This window comes from Geospiza fortis, unplaced genomic scaffold, assembly GCF_000277835.1.
Source record: "Geospiza fortis unplaced genomic scaffold, GeoFor_1.0 scaffold173, whole genome shotgun sequence".
Classification (NCBI taxonomy): Eukaryota; Metazoa; Chordata; class Aves; order Passeriformes; family Thraupidae; genus Geospiza; species Geospiza fortis.
The window spans coordinates 1,573,160-1,584,653 of NW_005054334.1; positions in this window are offsets into that span (position 1 = coordinate 1,573,160).

Below are 11,494 nucleotides of genomic sequence, written 5' to 3' on the forward strand. Positions count from 1 at the left end.
CCGAGCGCCGGTACCGCGTCAGGAATGAATAAATATGACGGCTTCTGGCTTACATGTGTGCTTGTAAGGAGCGTGGCACTGCGATGTGTCCTTTCGTGCTGGCAGCTGCTGAGAGTCGAGTGATAAGCGCACCTTTTGTTGTTTCTTTTTTTTTTTTTCCCGCGAGCATAGAACAACCATCAACGCCTTTTTTTAAATTCATAATTATACTTCATTAGCAGTGTAAAATGGATTTTTGCAATACATCAGCATTCTGAGAGCGCTGTATGATAAGCTGTGTGTATGGCTGTAGAGTGTGCCTGAAATTCCAGTAGGAATATGCAAGGAGAACAGAAATGAACAAATGTGCATACAATCCCATTTTCGAAAGGCATTGATCCATTCTTAGAATGGAAGATGAAGCAAAGTATACATGTGCTTTGAGTAGCAATGTAAATAATCAAAAATATGAGTAATTGGGTTAGTTATCAGGACTTAACTGCTTTCTTCTAGAAAGATAAGGGAATAGTTTAAGAGAAAAGTGTTCTCTAAAAGATACCGTGAATGCTAATTTCTCTCATTACATCAGCTGCTTGAATGCTGTAACTCATGCGGAAGTTTCTTTATTGGGCAAAAACCACTGTACCAAAGTATTATGAACTCTGGAACAGGTTATTCATAGCAAGATAGTATTTGGCAGACTTGATTAAGGTATTGGTTCATCAAGCTTATTATTCTACCACCAGCAGCATCCTTTTCCTGATGCTTTAGTCAAGCGTGATATCAGATGAACTGAAGGAAATCATGATGTTGGACATGCCACTGATATCAATAAGTGTTACTAACTGAAAATTTTGACATACTGTGATAACTAGGAGAGCATTTTGCAGGGGAAAAAACCCAACTCTGCTTATCTGTAAAAATAATTTAGTTCTGTTAGGAAGGATTTTCTGGAATAGCTGCGGTTGCATACAGATTGGTGTCTATGTGCTTATTTTCAAGAGCAAATCAAAGCCAGAAATGAGCTGTACCGAACTAATTTTCTCCTTTCTCCTATGTGAAGCTAAAGGATCAGCCTTAAAGTAATAATGTTCTCTTGTACTGTGGAAGGATTGCAACTGCTTTGGTGACAGTCACAATGAATGAATTTCTGGGGATGTAGGGAGGATGAAGCAGGGCTCTGTGTACAGCTTCATTATTAAGAAAACCAGGCTGTCCACTCTCTGTTACTATAATTTTCAGCAGTTCCATAGTTTCCAGCCTCATGCTATGTTTTCAAAACTACTAACTTGCCAGAGTTGGATCCTACATAATATTGAACAATTTCTGGAGGTTCTTAATGTTCTTATCTTCTGTTTAGGGCAGGGAACTCTCAGAGCCCACAAGAATTCTTAGGGTTTAAGAGCAGCATGGATTATTAGGATTATCTAATATGCTACCATACATGACAAATGATAGAACATCATACTGGGACAAAATGTCTTATTTCCATTGCTCTGTATCTGTCAGATTGGTGACCTACTCACAAAAGGACAACAGTTGTCCAAACCCAGAGCAATGTTTGTCAGAGGCTCCAGCTGAGAATGCTTACTATGAGGTTACAAAACCTAACAGGGACAGGAGGAGTGGCTACCTATGAAGATAGAGTTTTTCAGAAATTGTGTTTATAAGCAAGTAATCTGCTTCATAGTCACAATAAAATTGCTCTATCAGTCTTTGTCCTTGAAAATCCTGAAGTGGCAATTGCTTTGGACATTGAGTAAACAAGCAGTGCAGAAGGATACTTATGCCAAGGACAGGTAGAAGAAATTAGATGCAAATATTTGCACTTCAGATGTCATTCAGCCAGGAGGAAGGTTTCTCTAGAAACTACGCAGGTTCTGGAGTGAGATGTCTATTTGCATGTTAAAGAAAACAAACAAACAAAAAAGCAAAACTTATAGTAATGTCAAGCATATAGCTTTTTTTTTTAAATGATTGTTTTATTAGGTAAAAAACCTCAAAGCTTCAATAGTCCTATTATTTAAAATTTTTATAAACCAGATGTTTATTTTTTAATAGAAATGTGTAAATTTTGTAATGGTGTTACAGGATTGATTTATAGTGATGTAAAATTATAATGTGAGTATTTGGTCTCATTTTTTCTTTACTAGAACACAAGATAAGGCACAACGGTTCAGAAGATCAAACAGATTATGATGTTACTACACCAGAACATCAGTAAATAAAATTATAATAAGTCTGATCATAAGACCCTTCACGCTTACAGATTATCTGTTTTTTGATTAAAAGAATAAAATTGCTTTCCATTTTACCATTTCTTGGGAAAGGGAGGTGTTAGGCCCACAAGTATTCAAACTTATAAAAGTGCATGAAGTGCATCTCCCATTTAACACCAATGAAGTCCTTTTTACATTCTTACAGTTGCTTCATTGTTCTAGCTGAATTCAACCACTATGAGGTCTTCTGAGAAAAAAAGACAGTGCTTTGTTCAGAAGGCAACTGAAAAGTGCATTACTACTTTAAATAGTGCAATTTGTGCCAGTTGAAATAGAAGCTAAAATATTTCTGAAAACCAGGAGGTTATTTTGTCCCCATTCCTACACACACACACTCTTGTGGCTGATCAGCATTTTGAATACCTAGTGAGGTAGATGTTGCTATGTCACACTCAAGATATGGGATATGCACGGACAAAGCCAAGTTCTCCATTGCCTTTTTTATGAAGTTTATGGAGTTGATGAAATAGCTACTTTTCATAAAATCAACCATTCAGGGTGTTGTCACAGCAAACAGAAAGTCAAATCTGATTTAGCAGGCTAGTTGGATTGTGTTAACTGATCCACAGAAGGCTGTGACTCTTTGTTTGTTAATTGCTTTTCTTCTGAATGCTAAATTGTGCATCTTGTTGATAGTATCAGAGCATGGAGAGCAAGACCAAAAGTCTGAAGCAGGTCCTAACCCTTGAGATGCTTGTTACCATCTGCTGCTGCAATGAGTACAGCACTACTGCAGAACAGGCTGCCTGGCATGTCTTGTAGTAGGAAAAGGCATTTAGACAAGAAATAAGTGAAATTTAATCTACTCCGGAAAAATAAATTCCCAGCATGAGAATGAAGTAGAAGCGCTGTTAAATATACTGTCCACAATGGGCAGTAAATTAAAATTTAATGGAGATTTTCCTGCTACAGAAAAAAAACCAACCAACAAACAAACAAACAAACAAAAAGCCAAGAAAGAGCAAGATTCAGATTGCCTGGGATTAAAAAACCTAAAACTTTAAGAATGCAAAGGAAATTTACTTATTAATTCAGAAATTACTTCTCTTATACCAAAATAGAATTTTGGTATAACCATAGTTTAGATTAGAAATAGTTAACACAGATTTTTCTGTATTTCTCTCATGATATCAGCTGCTGCTACATCAGAAGATTTCATTTTCATGTTGGTTTCTCCCAGATTTCAATTGTACTTCTAATTGTAAAAAGGTAAACACCCATAACTAGAGGCTTACCTAGCATTATGCCTTACAAGAAAAATATCGTGAAGGAAATATATTGCTTTATATTTCTGACAGAACTGTCTGTGTCCCTTTCTTTCATTGTTGCCATTTACTACTTTCCATTTGTTGTGATTCAGTCATTTAGAGAAGAGTTGGGGGGTTTTGTTCTTTTGGTTGTTCTTTTGGTTGGTCTTTTTTAAGGATTAGTGATTTTAAACCAATAAAAACTAATGAAGATACGCAGAATAAATATCATGCAACTTTAATTTTATGAAGATAATCTGATTTCAGGTTGATAGTACTTCTATAAATTTTGACCTAACATGATGAAGACTATCTTGTGTTTCTACTTACACAAATAATTGTTACTATTTTGATAATATGATGTACATAACTTAGAAAAAACTTAATTTCATACACTATTTATTTTTTCACAATTTTTTTATGCCAAGGAATCTTAACCCCCATGCTATTTGCTGCAAAATTCTGGATAATTTGCAGTTCCTTAATTGCTCTGTGCTAACACGTATCATTGCCTTTACAAAGTCCACTGGGAAAGAAAAGTAGCACTGGAAAAACTTTAAAATAATTTCAAATTTCACTGGCTAGGAAGGGGACAGTGACCCAGGCACTCTTAAGCCTAAATCAAGATATGTCAAGGTCAGTGGAGCGGCTGCATTGATTTCACTGCTATTCGAGCTGAAATATCCTTGATGTCCTAGTCTTTGTTCTGGGAAAACATATATACACACACACTTTCGTGAGGTTTTTTAAAATAATTGTTTCTATTTGACTGCTTCCTCTCACTGCCAAGCAAACAGTGGATCTAGTGTCTCTTTCTTGTTACTGTGTTTCCTTTGTTACGCTTGGCCATTTATTACCGTGCACTGTGAATGCTGAGACTAAGAAAAGCCTTAACTCGATTGTAGACATGTATAATTAATATCTGCCAGCCTTTCTAGAAATATTAAAGCACAGTATGTATTATTCCTCCAGTCTTAGCCTTATACATTTAGATTTTAATTCATCTGAGGACACCTTTCACTATCTGGTGAAAAAGAGGATACTCCCCCTGATTGCAAGAAGACCTTTTTTGCCATTAGCAATACCTGTTTTATACATGGAAGGTTTAATTGTTTCCAGAACAACTTCATTAACTTCTGAAAGTGTTACCAATACAGGCCTCCCCAGAGCCGGGCTACTAATTAGAACGAAAACTGGCCTTGCATTAGTTTGAAGTGGTGTCTTTTTTTTTTGAAGAGAGCAGGAAAGCTCATTCCATCATTGACAGAGTGTTTCTTCCAGAATGTAGGAATAACTGCCAGTTGTATGAACTCAGAAAATACCTGTGAGAAATGAATTATTCCCACAATAAAACAACCTCTTCAGTCAACCAAAAATAGTAAGCCTAATAATGATTATGTAAATAAAGTTAAGATGTGCATTCAAGGTCTGTGCTGTTCAAGCAATGTCTTTTATGGCCAACACTCTGTGTCAGCTCCAAGGTCCCTGCCTCAGTGGGTTGGGCATGTTTGGAGGTTGCCTTATGAGTGCTTGGATTGCTTCCTCAGGTACCCAGATTGTCAGTAGTAATCTGGCCTTTGTCGCATTTACACTGATTTTATATTAAACGTGCTTTAAGTCTGACCAAAAAAAAATCTATACAGGACTAAAGAGTGAGTGTAAATAGAAAATGTAAACTAAATTAAAATAGATGGATGAATAATAAAAACACAGATCCTATTACAAATTAAAGCATAATATCAAGACTTGTTAAAATAATTTGAAGTTTTGTATTGATGGTCAGACCTTTAGAATCTGTATGAAAAAAGTACCTGGACTGAAAATAGGTACTCAGGGAAAAGAAATTACCCCCAACTTTTTTTAAGGATCACTGCCTAATCTATCAAATAGGAAAGTTTCTGGCCAAGAATAAAAGACAGTAACTATCAGTCAAACCCTGGAACTTCCATATTTTTTCCCATGAAGGTTGTGTTTTAAATATTTTCTAGGAGGATTTCTCTAGAAAGCAGGAGTGCATTATAGCTGCTACTTTCCAGTGAAGAGAGAGTAAAATAAACCCCAGATCCTGACTAATGACTCAGGCTTATTGGCTTTTTGGCTATTGCAACAATAGGAATGCCCAGCATGAAAGTTTTCTGGCAGTTTAACAAAATTTGTAGAAGAAAGTCCACTTTCGTGTCCTTGTCAGACAAAAGCACACTGAAAATTGAGCAGCTAACATGGACTTATTTAAGTAGTCACAACCGGTTGTGTATCTTAGAAAGGTACTGTGAATAAACAAAAATGTTCTTTTTCTAGAGATGAGGTATGACTGTGAGCTTCATCCTGCTCTCTGTGCAGGACTGTCAGTGCTGAAGAAAGTTTCTGTGTTCTTGCTGACATTTCAGAAGTTATGAGCTACGATCTGGACTTGCTACATTGGCAAAAGAATAGGACAGGTCACGCCATCTCAGCAGTGAAACTGTCAGTAACAAGGATAATCCTCAGTCTCAACAGCAGTTACAGGGAAGTTGATGCTAAGGTCAGGCAACAAGGCAAGACCAATACTAGTGCCAATGAACCTGTCAACATTAAACACCTCTTTTTCAGAGTAGTACTTCAACGCTTCAATAGTCTGTGCTTCAGACTGTGTCTTGACATGGTAGGGGGTTTTCCTTTCATTTGGGTGAAGCTAAAGCTGTCAGACCTACTAGAGGCCAAGCAGACAAGGCCAGAAACAGGACAGACCTTTAGAGTCTGAAGGTGACATTGAAGGAATCCAACATCAGACACAAAAAATGCCCAAGAAAATTTTAAGATATTTTACACTCTGTGCATGTACTTGTCTTTCAGAGCTTGGCAGCCACAGGGGTGCTAGCATTGCTACTTCCTCTGAAATTGCAGTCTCTATCAGAGCTTATACTTACACCATGGATGGTGTCAGAATTCACAGTTCCTGCATCACCTAAAAGAAATGACCAGACCAAGCAAATTTTCCTGTGAAATCATCACATGTTTAAGTCCCTTAAGGGAAGAATTTCATCTACAGAGGAAATAATTTTGAACAACACTTTTCCAACCAACATACAAGAGCTCAGTGCTGGAATCAAAAAACTATCCTGTCACTGTGCCCTTTGCCCATTTTGAAAATATTTCCAAGTATGATACTTTATTGTTTGTATGTCAGCTTGACATTACAACAGTTCCAGTGAGAGGTTATAACTTGAGAGATTTCTCCAGTACCAGACTTGATGCCAATGGCCTTTTGAAACTTTTGCCCACCTTCTTCCACTCAGCATAACCAGGTGCAAAATAGATGCAGCCAAGACAAGTGATCATCAGCAGGAGGAACTGTATTTCCTCGCCTTCTCCCAGATCTAGGTGAAAAAGCAGCCACTCCTTGGGAGTGGGCTTTATGCCAAGTACAGTGGTAGCTTTGTTAGGGCAATCACTCAGCTTCATTATTACCTCATTTTTATCAATTAGCTGATTGAAAGGAAGGATTAGTGCAAGTCCTCTTTCTACACTATAATCTGTGATAAGTTTGAGAGGTGTTGGAATATTTACTACTGGGTGATTGGCAGCTGGAGCCTCAGAACTAGTGATGGTTTATAAATCCTTTCCGAATTCTGCTAGGGAACAATGATACCAGTCTGGGAACATTAAAGAAAAAAAATTATTTAACTGAGCCTTTAGAAATCTGTATGTGCTTAGTAGAAAGTTGATAAAAGGGAACAGCTGCATCCTTAAAGAATCTATACCCATAAAGTAAGCTCAGACCTCTGCTTCTTTCTTGACTAATGCAGCACCTAAGAAAGCTCACTCTCCTTAGAATCATTACCAGGCTTTACATCTGCTGATCCCTGACAGCAAATCATTTAAAAGAATATTCTCTTCACCACTGCAAGAGAAAAACTGAGTTTTTTCTAAACTGGATATCTCTCTCTAATCAAGCCCAGGTAGGGATGGAAACTGGAATTAACAATGGTGAGTTTATTTCTTCAATAGGAGAGAGAAAGAGAACAAAAGAGATTTGATGGGGTGTTGGGATACAAAATGAAAAGCAGGATTGTCTGGGTGAAGAAATCACATGTTGCTAAGATAGAAAAGGATATCTTAAGAATTATGTGAAGTTGGCACTTGATTCTTTTGCACATCAAATAAAGTAAGGGTCTGGTGGAAATCACTCTGTCATCATGTAATTAATAATCATGTTGTAATCTGAAAAAAAAATCTGTTTGAATGTGAGAACTTAGTTGTCTAAGTAGTCTAATTTTGTATACTTGAGTTTGCAACTGCAGCAATGTTCTGTTAAGGTAGCTTTGGTGTGTAAGGCTGGATATTGCAGGAATGGAGAAGATGGAGTCTTAATAAAGATTTTGTTGCTTCAAGCTTGTACTGACTGCATTGCTTACAAGGGCCTATATGAACAGGAAGATTTTTTTCATTGTTCCTTTCTAATGATGGTATCTATGGTAAAAAAAATCCCCAAAACCTACTAATAGGCGTAAGTAAAGGTCAGATGCCAAGATATCATTGAAGGTCTCAGAATATTATGATAATCCAAAGTGTTTGTTGTGGGCTACAGTTAGAACAGAATTCTGCCATCAGATTTGGGATTTGATCCCTGAAATAATACAACAAATATTTTCCTTTCTAAGCATTTTTTAAGAAACCAGCTCATTAATAAATGACAGTTTTTGAAGAATGTTTTGACAGGATTGGTGTAACAGGGCATGAGCAGAAAGACAATCCTAGCAACCAGCATTCACATGATAAAGGCTTACATGCAAGTGACACCTGCATGACAAAGTGGATACTGGAAGATACAGCTGTTACTGCTTAACTTCCATCCATCTGCCCCATTACCTCAGTAGATCAGTTGTTATATGTGCTAGTAACCAGATGCACACAGTGATTAATTTGATAAACTCTCTTTCTACTGTTGAGCAGATTTAGGCTCAGAACAAAGAAAGTTGTAGCTTACCTATCCTGTAACTGATAGCAGGATGTCTGTAACACACAATCACAGAACCATTTAGGCTGGAAAAACCTCTAAATAACTAATTCAGGTCAGAAAATATGACATCCAGCAGAGGTGCAAGCAGAGAATACTATCTTAAGACATTAGAAGGCTGATTTTAAAGAGGAATTATACCAGCTGAATTGATATTATGTTCCAGTTGATTTTCTAGACCTATTCCTTCTGCTAGGAAAGGAGGCAGCCTTTCGGAAAATATTAATTTTTAGTTTCCTCTGCTGCAAAGAATAGCCTCAGAAGAAGGATATGCTTGAAGTTATTTGTCACAAAATGTTTAGGTTGGCCAGAGAACTTGAGACTTCACAAATATGCCTCAAATATGCAATGCAATGGAGTTTCAGCGTAGCGTACATCCCTGATGTAACTGATGCTTAACATGCTGTTTCAAAGGCATCCTTTCAAGAAAATTTCAGTAGGCCCAATCTCCAGCCTGTCCACAGGGTAGTTGTGCAGATCCACACCATGTTTAGTGAGAAAATGACACTTTCTATGTTAGAACCTTAACATATATTGGACTGATCAACATTCTTTGAATGACAGGATTGCACAACAAAATCAGTAGCCCCACAGCTCTGTGCTTGCCAGTTAATTTTGGTGGAAACATGTAGATTCTTTTTTCTTTTTCTTTTTTTTTTTTTTTTTGTTTTTTTTTGTTTTTTTTAGCAGGGCTGTTCCTTTTAGGAGTCTGATAGCAGCGATATGCTTTCTATTTTGTGTGTGTCATTTCACCAGGGACAGAAAGATATGGATGAAGTAGGAAAGTAGGAAGAGCAAATGCGGGAGGACAAGTAGTTAGTAGAAATCACTAAACTCCAATACTAAAAATATCCCGTCCCCACCAGTTTAAATTCACACCTACTCCTCTGAGTAGGTAAGGGAAAAAAGAAAATTTCCATCTGCAGCTTTTGAAACTCCATTTGTCTCCTGAGTACTGAGCACCAGATCTTCAGCTGGTAGTGCTGAAACCTTACCATGCTTCTGGCAGATCCATTCTTCAACACCAGACTGCCAACTTGAGTGTCTAAATTCCATATGACCTCAGCAGTACTTGAGGGCAAACAACAATTGCCTGGGGATCTCACACAATATTGTCAGTTTGACTAGGCTAAGCTGGGTAGTAGAATAGAGCACTTTACACTTGAGTATAAAGTGCAATTCATTCCTTAGCCTCTTCCTGTAGCTACTCTGACTGTTCCCAGCTCTGCTCTAGTACTGCTGCTCAAACATACTGCTTTCCTAGACCTAGACACTAGCTCCTAATGAAGCACATCAGCAGTACATTTGCTGTTTAAAACTGGGGGATGACCATCTCAAAGCAAACCAGACACCAGAAATAACACTGCAGTGTGGACTTGGACTGGACAGTGAGAAAAGAGGATGGAATCAAAGAGCTGCATCATGCATTTACAAAGTTTAGGTGAAGTGAACTCAACAGTACACCAGGCTGGAATGTAGTTGCTGGAAATGTGGTCACAAAGGTCTTTTTGACTGGTTAAGGCTGTCAATGAGAAAAATTACATCGCTTCTAATTGGTATGCATGTTAAAAGCTGTGCACCAAACAAACAGAAATCAGATAGGATTCTGAACAGGCTGTGTAAAATAAGTCCCAAGGAGCAGAACTCAGAGGAGAGGAACTTGCTGGTAAAACAAGTTAATTTTACCGGTCACTGCAAATAATCTCAAGCAGATTCGTTATACTTTCATATCTTTGATGTCAAGCTGTAAGAGCTCAGAAATTTTCCAGAGCTTGTTGCAGATGCTATGACTCAGTGGAGGTCTGAGACTCTTTGGGACAAGACTGAAGATCCCATCTCTACCATCAGTGAGTCACCAAAGGCTATGAGTACTGAGGCCACAGCTGTGGAAAAGATATACAGATATACTGAGCACTGCATATTGTCCGTTTTCACAGGGAAATCAAGAAGGCTTTTATAGGATTATGTAAACCTTTGCAACAGAGCAGCACCATGCGTGGACCAGGTGAGCCATGGCCCAGCAGGCTGCTTTCTCTATACCAGGGCCGTGCAAAACCAGCTGTGATTGCAACTATCACCACTGAGAAAACAGCCAGGATGAAGAGAACTAAACAGTCTGAAACAATTGTTGCTTAAGAAATTGTTCCAGAGGGAATCAAAAGGTACAGTAGTAAAAAAGAACTATTTCGGTGGAATCTACTACTGCTGTTATGAAAATATTGATTTGGGAAATAAATTCTGAGGTAGTAATCTCTATATGATACAAAGGTAATTTTCCAGTTGACACATGTTTTTTCAGAGGGGAAGAAAATCAGCCTGACTTCTGTACTTCTGTAGTTATAGGAATCTCTTTTCCAAATTTCTCATCTATTCATATATTTCCAGATTCCCTTGATTTTTTAAAAGCAGTTATTCATAGTTGCAAGTGCAAACATCTGGTCAGTGGGAGGGAGTAAAAGGTAGCCAGAATAAAGAACAGTTGTCTGGAGCACAGACAAATCCCTGAAGAACTTTGCTGCTTATTTCTTGATTTCTTCTTTTTTTTTTTTTTTCCCTTTTATGGCTTGCGTTGGTGGGATTTACAGTCTAAGAGCTAACTCATTGTTAATGCTGGTTCTCATCTGGGAATAGACACATTTAAATGCTCATGCTGTTGTAGGCACTGAAATTTAGCAAGCCTTTTTTTAACAGTGCTATTCTATAAAAAGTATAGGGAATGCCCATAAGAGGATCTTTTCCTTTAGCAAAAAGACACAACCTGATTAGAACATTACATAATCTTAATATATCTTTGGTATTTAACACAGGACTCAGACCTTAAGGTGCTGGTGATAACAGCATGCTGGAAAATGGAAAACTGCCAGTCTGGTGACTTTTCCATGGTTTGCCTGAAACTGATGGCAATTGCCAGATGAGAAGAAACATGAGAGGAAAAGAAGGATGGCTGCCAACACTAAAAGTCACTGTTGCTCTTTCTTCTTCAGCTAAGACAA